The sequence below is a fragment of the Muntiacus reevesi genome, chromosome X (assembly GCF_963930625.1).
Source record: "Muntiacus reevesi chromosome X, mMunRee1.1, whole genome shotgun sequence".
Taxonomy (NCBI): Eukaryota; Metazoa; Chordata; class Mammalia; order Artiodactyla; family Cervidae; genus Muntiacus; species Muntiacus reevesi.
Window position 1 is genome coordinate 131,995,688 of NC_089271.1, and position 13,451 is coordinate 132,009,138.

Below are 13,451 nucleotides of genomic sequence, written 5' to 3' on the forward strand. Positions count from 1 at the left end.
TGGCTTCATGTTTTCGGCCATGTTTAGAAAGACCTTTCCAACTTAAAAATATGAAAAATAATCACCCACATTTTCCTCGTGTACACATATTATTTCATTTTTTATTATTTTTTAATAAATTTATTTATTTTAATTGGAGGCTAATTACTTTATAATATTGTTGTGGTTTTGCCATACATTGACGTGAATCCACCACGGATGTACATGTGTTCCGCATCCTGAACCCTCCTTCCACCTCCCTCCCCATCCCATCCCTCTGGATCATCCCAGTGCACCAGTTGGCAATCCATTTCACATATGATAATATACATGTTTCAATGCTATTCTCCCAAATCATCCCACTCTCGCCCTCTCCCACAGAGTCCAAAAGACTGTTCTATACATCTGTTTCTCTTTTGCTGTCTTGTATATAGGGTTATCGTTACCATCTTTCTAAATTCCACATTTATGAGTTAGTATACTGTATTGGTGTTTTCCTTTCTGGCTTACTTCACTCTGTATAATAGGCTCCAGTTTCATCCAGCTCATTAGAACTGATTCAAATGTATTCTTTTTAATGGCTGAGTAATATTCCATGGTGTATATGTACCGCAGCTTCCTTATCCATTCGTCTGCTGATGGGCATCTAGGTTGCTTCCATGTCCTGGCTATTATAAACAGTGCTGCGATGAACATTGGGGTACACATGTCTCTTTCAGTTCTGGTTTCTTCGGTGTGTATGCCCAGGAGTGGGATATCTCCAACTGATATCTCCAATTTTCTTGAAGAGATCTCTAGTCTTCCCCATTCTATGGTTTTCCTCCATTTCTTTGCATTGTTCACTTAGGAAGGCTTTCTTATCTCTCCTTGGTATTCTCTAGAACTCTGCATTCATTCATTTGAGTATATCTTTCCCTTTTTTGCTTGCCTTTTGCGTCTCTTCTTTTCTCAGCTATTTGTAAAGCCTCCTCAGACAACTAGTTTGCCATCTTCATTTCTTTTTCTTTGGGATGGTTTTGGTCACTGCCTCCTATACAATGTTGTGAACCTCTGTCCATAGTTATTCAGGCACTCTGTCTACCAGATCTAATCCCTTGAAACTATTTGTCACCTGTACTATATGATCTTAAGGGATTAGATTTAGGTTATACCTGAATGGCCAGCCTAGTGGTTTTCCCTGCTTTCTTCAAGCCTGAATTTTGCTATTTAGAGCTGATGATTTGAGCCACAGTCAGCTCCAGGTCTTATTTTTCCTGACTGATAGACCTTCCCCATTTTATAGGCTTGGCTATAGGCTTGATTATAGGCTACAAAGACTATAATCAATCTGATATCAGTATTGACCATCTAGTGATGTCCATGTATAGAATCGTCTCTTGTGTTGTTGGAAGAGAGTGTTTGCTATGACTGTCCTTCCTTTGTTCCTTTAATAGAATATATTGATGTACTTGAAAGTTTTTGTATTTTCAATGGCATGTCATGTTATTCTTCAAATAGCAATCAGTGACTTCCATTGTGAAATCTAATGGAACTTTTACTTCTTATGGCACTTATTTTGTATTGTAGTCATCTGTGGAAATGGGAGAAGGGACTGTATTTTTTTCCCCTCAACTGCTAGCACTAAGCATAGTCTGGCCCCTCAGCACATTTTTTTAATTGATGAAAAACAAAGATCAAAGAATTATTAAGAAACATCTGATCTTACTTTGTCCATTCTGACATCAGCATTTATTTTGACTTTGTTTTGGTCACCCCAAAGTGAAAGTCAAAAGACTGAGTTTCTTTTTTTTACAGGACACAAGCACATGAAGTGGAAATTTGCTTACCGTGAGACAGAGATATATGGTTTATCCACCACTCAAGTTATTTGTTACATCAGTTAGTTGACCTAAAAATTTCAAGCATTGAAAACAGTGTCAGCAACCTGAGATCAAAATGGACCACTGACCTCTTAGAGGCAGGATACATTTATATGCAGCCCATCTTGAAGAAATCTCATAAAACTGATAAGAAACAGGTCCACTAGGGCTCAATGTTCAGAGATGCACCTTCCCTTACATTTAAGAAGAATAAAGTTTAAACTATTGGCTTGGCCAAAAAGTTCATTTGGGATTGTTCCATCTGATGTTATGGAAGAATCCATGCAATTTTTTTTGCCAGCCCGATAGTTGATAATATACATTAGCATGGACAAAAAAAATCATAGGTCATGCTTTGGATTTTGATATGCTCTTTAATCTTCTATTAATTTAATGATTTTCTGATCATCCAAGACTCTATTTTCATAACTTTATTTTAAATAGCATTTGATTACAAACTTCTTTTGTTGGATTGGGCACAGCCTTACTCTATTGTGCAGTGTTGGGAAATGTGCTTGCTGATCTTAGGTTTTTAAAATTTGAATTGAAATTATTTCTATCCATATCCAGGTGTTATTAAACTGAATCTCATACTAGTTTGTTGTAGATAATATAAATTATCTCTTAGGCTTTTGGATACCTTGTATAGTGTATACGTTACAGCTGAAGTTAAAAAAAAATGTGTTCCATTTAGTTTTGGTGTATTATGGGTATTTCTTTCCTAATTCTAATCATGTTCTCAGTCTTACTCGGTTTATTGAATTGATTTCCCTGTTACTGTTAAAATAAAAGCTTATAATCTTGGCGGTGAGATTATCTATCACTCTTCCTTTGTACCACTACATGTTATATTTTTATTACAGTTGCTTCGGTGGTAAGATTCAAGTGAGAAAGTTATATATAGGGACAAATGAGTACAATTTCTTTCCTTGTTTAAGTAACTAAAGCTGGAGTTGATCGGCCAAAGATCATTACACACAGTTTTCATACTAGCTTTTGTCAGATCTAGAGATACAGCTAATTAACACCCTCTTCCCCACCCCCGCCCAGGGCTAGACCTGTGAAAGCTATATGAACCTTTAAAGAGAATTTTGAAAAAACATCTTATAATTCGATTCTAAAATGAGAGCCTAACGAAGGGCAATTTGCAAAACAAGAAATGGGCAATCTAGGAAATAGTCATCCTTTTATTATTGGCAGTGCCCTAGTAAATAACCCCAAATTTTAGTGCTCAAAGCAATGTGGACACTTTAGACACTTATGTTGAAGTGGCAAAGGACCTCTCTTTGAACATTTAAACCATCAAAAGAGTGACCTGTAGTGATATCGGTTTCATTACTAGTCATTGTGATGTTCTGAACTTATTCCAAATATGGCCATTGGTCCTCCAATGCTGGCTAAAGGTTCCCCCATTTAGATTTGATTTGACAAGGATTAAATGGGACGAGATGAGGCTGGTGTGGTTGACAGAGCTGGACTGATTGCCTCATTCCTGGATTCCTGAAACATGCTTCTAATAGATTTCCATGCTTCCAGTTTTCCTCCTTAGTCAATTTTCACTACAACTACTCTCATTCTACCAGAATCTACAACATGGCTTTTGTGTTCATCCTCTTGCTTTCCTGCTTAGAAACTTCACAGACTCCCCACTTTCTATAAATTTGAGTCCCCAGTTCATAATCTGATATTCAAGGCCCTTCATCATCTTGCCTAACCACCCATTTCATGCACATGTTCTTGAGTGTCCACCATTGGGCCAGAACACCTAGGTCAGAACATTGCCAGAGCAGAGCAGAATTTTAACTGGGAAGTACCAAAACCATGACCTGGGATTCAACTATGTATATCCAGTTCCAAGACAAACTTACAGGCAAAGACTATTTGAAGTCTCCATATGGAAAACTGAAGAGAGATAGAATGGGGTGGAAGGTGTGTGTCAGGCTGGGAAGGGAAGTTCAGAAAATAGTAACTGAACTAAAACTTTGATATTAATTACTGGCAACACATTTTATGTAGTGCGTGCTGTGTGCTCACTTGGGTCTGTCTCTTTGTGACCCATGGACTGTAGCCCCCCAGGCTCCTCTGTCCATGGGATTCTTTTTTCATGCAAGAATGTAGGAGTGGGTTGCCATGCCCTCCTCCAGGGGATCTTCCCAACCCAGGGATCGAACCCGCGTCTCTTAAGTCTCCTGTATTGGCAGGCGGGCTCTGTACAGCAAAATGAATCAATCATACATATTCATATATTCCTTCCTATTCAGGTCACCACAAGTGCATTAAGTAGTAGGCAGAGCATGTTAAAGGAACCACATTGAGCGAATCACTACTCCTTGTCATCCCTCGTCTGCAACACCCCCCCCATGCCCTGTGCTGCAGTGTGCAGGATGTTGCTCCTTGGGCTGTACCTCTGCTCAGGTCCAAAGGTTCAGATACTTCAACTGACCTTAGTAGTGGCAGGAAGAGTATCAGAGTTTTGGATAGGAACAATTGTGGTTTGGTGGATATAGGCAGCTACTTGGCAGGCATTTCCAAAATGAGTATGAAGGGAGAGGTCTGGCTGGAGATGAACTGGGAAGTTACCCACATGTGCTTGTAATCCAGGGAATGGGTGATATCCTCCATGGGGAATGTGTGGGATAATAGGAGAAAAGAACTCTGGGGAATACCAACACTTAAGGGCTGGATAGAGGCTGAGAGAAAAAGAGGCCAGCAAGAGCAATAGGAGAAGTGGCCAGTAACAGTGGCGTGGTGACTGGACTGAGAATGTGTTTCAGTAAGGAGGGAGGCGTCCACAGGTCCAACTGTTACAGAGAAACTAAGATAGATGTGGCTGGACTTGTGTCTACCATATATGGCCATGCAGAGGTCAATGGCAGCCTCGGAGAAGGTGTTTGGGTAGAGTGATGAGATCAGTGCAAGTGGTGAGCAAGTTGACAGAGGAAATCTGGATTATTCATTTCAGGTATTTTCCAGAGAAGGAAGAGAAAGAGAAAAGGAAGTGGCTAGAAGCCTGTGCGAGGCAAAGGAAGGATCTTTAAAGGAAAGGAAAGCCCTAAGCAGGTATATTGGTAGAGGGCGATGAATCAGAGGAGTGAAAGAAATGAAGGTTAAAAAAAAACCAAAACCCAGGGTAGGTGGGTTGGAGGAGATAGGAGGGATGGAAATTTGAGCACAGGGTGGGTGGGGAGGCTGGGGGGCCTGGAGGGATGGGCAATAGTCATGTCCCTTCCTCTGGCCAAAAGAAAGAGTGGGTTACAGTTACAGGAAAGTTTGCACAGTGAAAGGAAATCGAGACTGGGCACATCTAACAGCCACCTCTTCCTCACCAGTTCAGATTCTCTGGGCCTGATTGTCTCAGGGGCCTTTGGCTATTGCTTTGTTTCAGCCCATTCTCTCGATGGGCTCAGACACACTGACAAGGTGCAACCCCGCAGCTTCTTAGCTCTGGGCCCTGGCACTTTTCCTGCAGACACTGAGGCTTGAGACAGGGCGGGACTGCCTGGGGCGCCCATGCATGGTGTAGCCTAGAAGAGCCTGGAAATGTGGAGGAGTTCATGCAGCCCAAGGATGCAAACTTTTGACAAAGAAAACCTTTATATTGACTCTCTCATTCCTTTGTGCTAAGTTGCTTTAGTTGTATCCGACTCTTGAGACCCCATGCACTGTGCCACCAGGCTCCTCTGTCCATGGGATTCTCCAGGCAAGAACACTGGAGTGGATTGCCATGCCCTGCTCCAGGGATCTTCCTGACCTGGGGATTGAACCCACATCTCTTATGTCTCCTGCATTGGCGGGGAAATTCTTTACCACTAGCACCACTCGGGAAGCTTCCCTGAAAGTGCTAATAACTTACGAGGTTGAATCTTATGGCTTCTGTCTGTCAGAGTGGCTGAATTTCAGCACTTTCTTATGATTCAGCCAAATAGTACATAAACCATTGTTGTGCCTTTTGGGGACCTCAGTTAAGAAACACTTAATGGTCTTATCAAAGTAGGAGGTATAGTCACCTACTGAACAGGAGCTCTCATTTTATTTTTTTAAAGGTCATGTTTAAGCATTTTCATATTCTATTTTTTGGCCATGCCATGTGGCATGCAGGATATTAGTTCCCTGACCTGGGATTGAACCCATGCCCTGTGTAGTGGAAGCATGGTATCTTAACCACTGGACCACCAGAGAAGTCCCATTAACTCTTATTAATAGCTCTCATCTATTCAGCAATTCGTGGGTATCAGGCAGTATGTTAATTGTTTTACATACATAATCTTATTAAGATATAAAGTAGGTATTATTTTTCCCATTTTACTCATGACGAAACTGAGACAAAAGGAATTTAAATAACTTGTTCATGACCATACAGCTAGTAAATGGTGGAACCAGATATCAAACCCAAGTCTGTCTGGATTCTAAGCCTGCAATCTCTTTGTAGCGTTATGTTGTCTTGCCTAATATAAATGTGATAGAGAGTTACAGGAAGACTGTTAAAAGGGATAGACTAGAAGTTGTGAGGGCCCAGCTGGATTTAAAATTATGAGTTCATAGTGGCTCAAATATATATAGTGGTACAGGGTTTCCCTTGTAGCTCAGATGGTAAAGAATCTGCCTGCAATGCAGGAGACCCAGATTCAATCCCTGGGTTGGGAAGATCCCCTGGAGAAGAAAATGGCAACCTACTTCAGTAGTCTTGCCTGGAGAATTCCACAGACAGAGGAACCTGGCGGGCTACAGTCTATGGGATCTCAGAGTCGACATGACTGAGCAACTAACACAGACAGACAGTGTTCTCCCGCTGTGTTCAGCCATTTGGCCATAGGATCAGAGAAGGCTGGTAATTAAATTTATTCAGAAATGGTGTATGGTTTTGATAGTGAACAATGTACAGTGGAAAGAAAAGGGAGCAAGGGGATTGAGGATATAAGAGAGTGCAGTGACTGACCATGGCATCCAGACTGGGTAAGTGAAAAGTGAGGCCCAGTGGAGGCAAACTAACAGGGAGGCAATGGAGGGGTTGTGAACTTAAAGATCAGATTTATTGGGGAACAAAGAGTTGGAAAGTCTGCAGGATAAGAGTTGTGGGGAGAGTGGCAAATTGGTTTGAAGGTATTAAAGGTGGAGTGAAAATCATTGGGAATGAGGAAGTCAAGGCACTGTGAGGCCATGGCAGTGTATTGATCATCCTCATGGTCAAGTCTGGCCTTGCTGCCTGTTTTGTCAATAAAGTTTTATTGGAACACAACCATGTCTATTTGTTTGCATATTGTTGATGGCTGCTTTCAAGCTACAACAGTAGAGGCAGGTAATTGCAAAAGAGCCAGTATATCCTACAAAGCCTAAAATATTTACTGTATGGTACTTAAAAATGTTCTGTGACCATGGTTTCAAAAATGCAATGGGGGAGTAAGGTAAATGGTGACATAGCTCTCCCTAACCCTCACCTTTACCCCACATGTAGGCTATGGAAGAGAATACAGCCTTGAGATGGCTTTATCAGACATGGTGCTGTAGGTGGGGAACTACCTTTCAATTAGTTCAGGGAAAAAGTGGACACATAGGAGTGGATTTTGTTTACCATGGAATTAGAGTTCCAGACTGTGCAGTGGAAATGTTGGGAGAGAGAAGAAGAGTTAAGAAATTGGATAGAAAAAGGAGAAAGAGAGGATTGGCATTGAGGTTGTTGGATTGTCGATGTCTAGCCAGAGCTTGCAATTTGGGTGGTGCCCAAGGATCACAGGCATAAAAAGGGAAGGAGGAATTTACCCAAGGTTCTCATTTGGGTCAGGCTGAGCTACTTCCAGATTGCCTTTAGTTTAGCGAGGAATTCCAAATTCCAAAGGCAAGCTGCCCATGGCATGGTGGCTTCCAGGACAGCCCTAGGCCTCTCTAATTTCCTTGTTTTGGCAGTCTGAGAGAAATGTCATCTGGTAATTTTTGAGTATAGAATAAAATCCTGTTTTTCCCCTAATGAAATATTCATGGATTTTGCTTTCTGTCAGTGGAATTAGAAAGATTGTAAACATACTTTTTGGTTATCTAGTCAAAGAATGTGCATGCTGATAACTTTTGTTTTAAAGTAGTAAATTAAATATAAGTTAAATTATAAATTAAAGTAGTAAATTAAATATTAAAATATATCTTAAATTTTTAAAATGTATATCTATATATATAGAAGGCATTCCTAGGTCAGAGTTATCTCTTTTCTCTTTTCTATCTTGAATAGTATTCAGAACCATAAGTTCCATCAAGGCAGGGACCATATTTGGCTTTTTCATTGTTGTGTCCTTACAGTCTAGGAATAGTAAAAGCTCAGTAAATTTTTGTTAGGTAAATAAGAAATAGTTTTTCCCTTAATGGAATATGACTTAGGTGTTAATGCTGAAAATGATAGAAAATATCGTCTATGATTTTCCATGAAAACCAGTGTTTGCTCTAACTGCACAGAAAAAACCTATAGATTCTACCAGGTTTTAAAAAAGTACCACAGGAGACCATTTTTAAAGAAATAAATGCTTTAGGAAAAATTCTGATTTGAGTTATATTAGCTCTGGTAAATTTTTAGGTATGTGTCCTTTTAAAAATGTTATTATAGTATAGTTGATTTACAGTGTGTTAATTTCTGCTATACACCAAAGTGATTCAGTTATACATGTATATATTATTTTCTGTTGTGTTTTATCACAGGATATTAAATATAGTTTCCTGTGCCCTTATAGTAGGACCTTGTTGTTTATGGAAATATGTCCTTTTCAACATGATTTTAAATGAATGATGTTTGAGGGGCCTGAGGTAAAACAGGGGGAAGAGACAGAAAAATCTAAGTTCTCAGTGTCTCAGTCCTTTGGGGCTGCTGTAATAGAAAAATCATAGACTGGGTGGCTTAAACAACAAACATTTATTTCTCACAGTTCTGGGGGCTGGCAAGTCCAAGATCAGGTGTTAGAAGATTCAATATCTTCTGGGGAGCTGCTTCCTGGTCCATAGATAGCCAACCTCTGGCTGTGTCCTCACACAGTGGAAGGGGCAAAGAGCTCTGGAGAGTGCATTTTATAAGTGCACTAATCTGATTCATGAGAGCTCCACCCTTATGACCTAAGTACCTCCCAAAGTCCCCACTTCCTAATACCATCACATGGGAGATTAGGTTTCGACATGTGAATTTTGGAGGGATGCAAACATTCAGTGTTTAGCTCTCTACTGCAATATTTTATACTCAAAATTACAAATAGAATCATTGTCAAAGTTGGGAAGGAACACAGGAGATAAGCCAAAGAATTACAAATCTGGACCACCATGAGAGGAATAGAAATTGAACCAGGGATCTTGTCTTGCCTTCATCTATGAATATTTTGAGAAAGAATGGGTAAGAGCATGGCCTCAAGTTGTTTATTTTGAGAGAGACCTTACTGAATTTGAACTTTAGAAAGAGGCAGTGTGGCATGGTGGTTTAGAATCTGGGCTAGTGAGTCTAGGCTCTACCACTTAGTAGCTGTGTGGCCTTGAGAAATTTATGTACCTTCTCTAGGCCTCAGTTTCTTCATCTGGATAGTGGAGTTTGTAACAGTACCTCTCTTATAGGGTTGTGTGAATATTAGTGTGTGTGTATATATATATATGAGAAGGGCATGGCAACCCGCTCCAGTATTCTTGCCTGAAGAATCCCATGGACAGAGGAGCCTGGTGGGCTACAGTCCATAAGGTCACAAAGACTCGAACATGACTGAAGCGACTTAGCATATATATATATAATATTTATTATATATTTATAGTAAATAAATTTTAATATAATAAACATATAATATATAATATTTAATAAATATTTGGTATTTAATTATTTATTATACAAATTATATTATAAACATGTAAATATTTTTATATTTAAAATTTTTATTAAAATTTTTTTAAAAATTAACAAAATTTTATAAAAACTAAAAAGCATTTAATAAATATTTTATAAATATGTAATATAAATATGTTATTGTATACATATTTTATTAATATTTAATAAATATTTAATATGATAAATAGTGTATATTTATTATATGTTTATAATATGTCACATATATTTTATATATATATATACACACCATAATCTGGTTCATAATAGGAACTCAAGAATCATTAGTTATGATGATAATGTTTGGTATCAAGTAAAAAGGACTCTTGTTTTACCAATTTAGTACCCAGTTCAATAGCCAAGTGAAAGATTTTGCTTAATTTTTACTTAGCCTTGGCCATTTTGGCACTTTGAGCATATCATGGAAGAGGATTTATAATTTGTTGGGGGAGGTGGTCTGTATTTTTTAATCCTTTTTCCCGAGGATTTATAATTTGTTGGGGGAGGTGGTCTGTATTTTTTAATCCTTTTTCCCCTTTGAGTTTCTAAGTGAAGTGAAAGTCGTTCAGTCCGACTCTTTGCGATCCCATGGACTATACAGTCCCTGGAATTCTCTAGGCCAGAATACTGGAGTGGGTAGCCTTTCCCTTCTCCAGGGATCGAACCCAGGTTGGCTGAGCCTCCAGCGAAGCCCAAGAATACTGGAGTGGGTAGCCTATCACTTCTCCAGCGGATCTTCCTGACCCAGGAATGGAACCAGGGTCTCCTGCATTGCAGGCGGATTCTTTACCAACTGAGCTATCAGGGAAGCCCCTCTTGAATTTCTAGGACAATTCTAAAAATTGTGACCTTTTCTTGGTGTACTTCAAAACAGTACCATAAGGTGGCGCTCTTCCCTTACTCTAGAATCACGAATGCCTTGAGTAACTAAGACTTGACTATATAGAGAGTAATGAAAGCAGCTTAAAATTATGGTCTTGGTACACTAAAAGTAGTCCTGTATTTTAAAAGAATAACATTGTAAAAAGTTCAAACTGTAACTATCTCACAATAGACAAGTACTTGCTTCTAGAAAAATCAAAACATCTATTTGAAGATTTTAGATTCGAATCAGAGACATGAGAAATTCTAAAATATTAGGCAATCTAGAATGAAATGCATAATATAAAGCACTTTACATAGTGAATGCCTAATGTATGTGTGTGTGTTACACATCTCAATCTCCTAAAGACTGTTAAAAGGTCTCAAATTGATGTCTGAACGTGCTTGCTCTTGGGAGGACTGGGTCAGTTGTCTGAAGTCATTTGCTTTCCTACAGCAGGTGTCTATCCCAGGTGTCTAGCATGGCTGTAGGCCTTCAGTGCTGATGAGGATGATGGATCCACCTATATACCTTGTGACCAGCACATGGTGAGAGATAGAATGCCAAGTATTCTCACCCTGTTTATGACAAAAGTTCTGGATCCTCATGCAGTGTCAAGCAAACCAAATCTAATCACAGGGAATATCAGGGGCTGGTACCACTTAGATGAATGGGGTTCCTCAGGGCTTAATCAGGAAATTCTTAGTTGAGTCAGAGAGGGTATCAACTGGGTAGTGGGATTGTGAATTTTTTGTATATATGCCAGTGCAGGAGATGCAAGAGACCTGGGTTCAATCCCTGGGTTGGGGAGATCCCATGGAGGAGGTAATGGCAACCCACTCCAGTATTCTTGCTTAGGAAGTCCCATGGAGAGAGGAGCCTGGAGGGCCACAGTACATGGGGTTGCAAAGAGTCAGGCACAACTGAGGACACACACAGCAGGTTTGTCATAGCTTTTCTTCCAAGGAGCAAGCGTCTTTTAATTTTATGATGGCAGTCACCATCTACAGTGATTTCGGAGTCCAGGGAAATAAAGTCTGTCACTGCTTCCACTTTTTCCCCTTCTACTTGTCATGAAGTGATGGGACCAGATGCTGTGCTCTTGGATTTTTTAATGTTGAGTTTCAACCAGCATTGTCACTCTCCTCTTTTACCCTCATCAAGAAGCTCTTTAGTTCCATATATATATTCTGATATGAATTGAAAATCTTTTATAACCAATCTCAATTTTAGAAAAATTCTTGGTGTTGATGCCCGAGAATCAGAGACGGTCTTTGCTGCGGGGTCGCAGCTCTTCCAGCCACCTGACAATGTTGTCTCAGTAGAACAGCCGCCGCCCCCGCACAACAACAATAACTGTGAGGAAGGTGAACAGTCTTTGCCACCACCTGCTGGCCTCAACAATTCCTGGGTGGAGCTGCCCATTAACAGCAGCAATGGCATTGAGAAGAATGGGGGGCTAGAGTTTGTACCCTCCTCGTCCTCCATCCACAATAGGGACATGGAGAAGATTCCTTTGGATGCACAGAATGAATCCAGACAGAGCAGTTCAAGAGGCAGTTCTCACTGAGACAGCCCTTCCCCACAAGATGGGCAGATCATGCTTGATGTGGAAATGCACACCAGCAAGGACCATAGCTCTCAGTCAGAAGTTGCAGAAGGAGAGAAAGAGGTGGATGCTCTGAAGAAAAGTGTAGACTGGGTGTCTGATTGGTCCAATAGACCTGAAAATATTCCACCCAAGGAGTTCCACTTCAGGCAACCTAAACGTTCTGTTTCCTTAAGCATGAGGAAAAGTGAAGCCATTAAGAAAGGGGGGATCTTCTCCGCAGAGTTTCTTAAGGTGTTCATTCCATCTCTCTTCCTCTCCCATGTTTTGGCTTTGGGGCTAGGCATCTACATTGCAAAATGACTGAGCACGCCTTCTGCCAGCATCTACTGAGGGAAGAGAAGAGCCCCTGGGCCAGCGTGTGACTTGTGAAGTGGTGTCTTGTCACAGTAGTTTATTTGAACTTGAGACCATTTTAAACATGTGCCAATCTCCACCTTCTTTTTATATATCCAAGTTCCAGTAACTCTCAAATTCAGTATTTTATTCCAACTCTGTTGAGGCATTTTACTAACCTCATTCCCTTTTTGGCCTGTAGAACACTTCAGAATTTCCTAATTAAGAGTTTACTGTCGTTTAGAAATTTGCAAGGGCTTCTTTTCCGCAAACGCCACCAGCAAATTTAACTTTGTCAAGAATGCCGTTGTCTCCTCTCAGTACCACCAGACCTAGACCTGCACCATTCATGATATAAATCTTACTCTTGCAAGATAACTCCCACCTGTCTCTTCAAATGAGACCAGGTTGCAAATGATATGAAAACTACACATTGTTTTGTTTTTCAAGACAAAGGGAAGCTTGAATTTATAGTTATGAAAAAAGAAAACTAAAGCAAATAAAACAGACAAAATATGACACAAGGGGAAAAAAATATCCTGGGCGATAAAAAGTTATTTTAAGCCAAAAAGAAATAAAAAGAAAAATTCTTTACAATGAATGTATAGTATTTTTGTAATCAAAATAAAGTAAGCCAATCTCATTCTGGAAGAATGAACAAACAAAATAAACAAAGATGAAAACTAGATGAGATCCAAAGCTCTGGTCTCAGAGGGGAGCCCATAGCATCACCAAAACTAAAATATGGGCTAAATATGGGTGTTAACATTGGGGTATGGAGCCAAGAGTCCAGGTTCTACGTGATGAGAACAAACATAAATTGATTTGACAACAATGCATATAGTGGCGGTGGAATTCTGAATAAGTGCTTAGAGAGAAAGGAATCCACCCCTTTAGGATGAGCAAGGCCAAACCTTCCCAAGGTTATCTGGGTGCCTGACAAGTTCTGTCATGTGCGTGAGGTGAGAGACAAGC

At 40.0% G+C, this 13,451-nt stretch overlaps 1 pseudogene; it reads left to right on the forward strand.

Moving 5' to 3' along the window:
• The first annotated feature begins 4,601 nt into the window (after positions 1-4,601).
• On the forward strand, positions 4,602-12,473 carry LOC136154717 (BCL2/adenovirus E1B 19 kDa protein-interacting protein 3-like pseudogene; annotated as a pseudogene).
• The last annotated feature ends 978 nt before the right edge of the window (positions 12,474-13,451 follow it).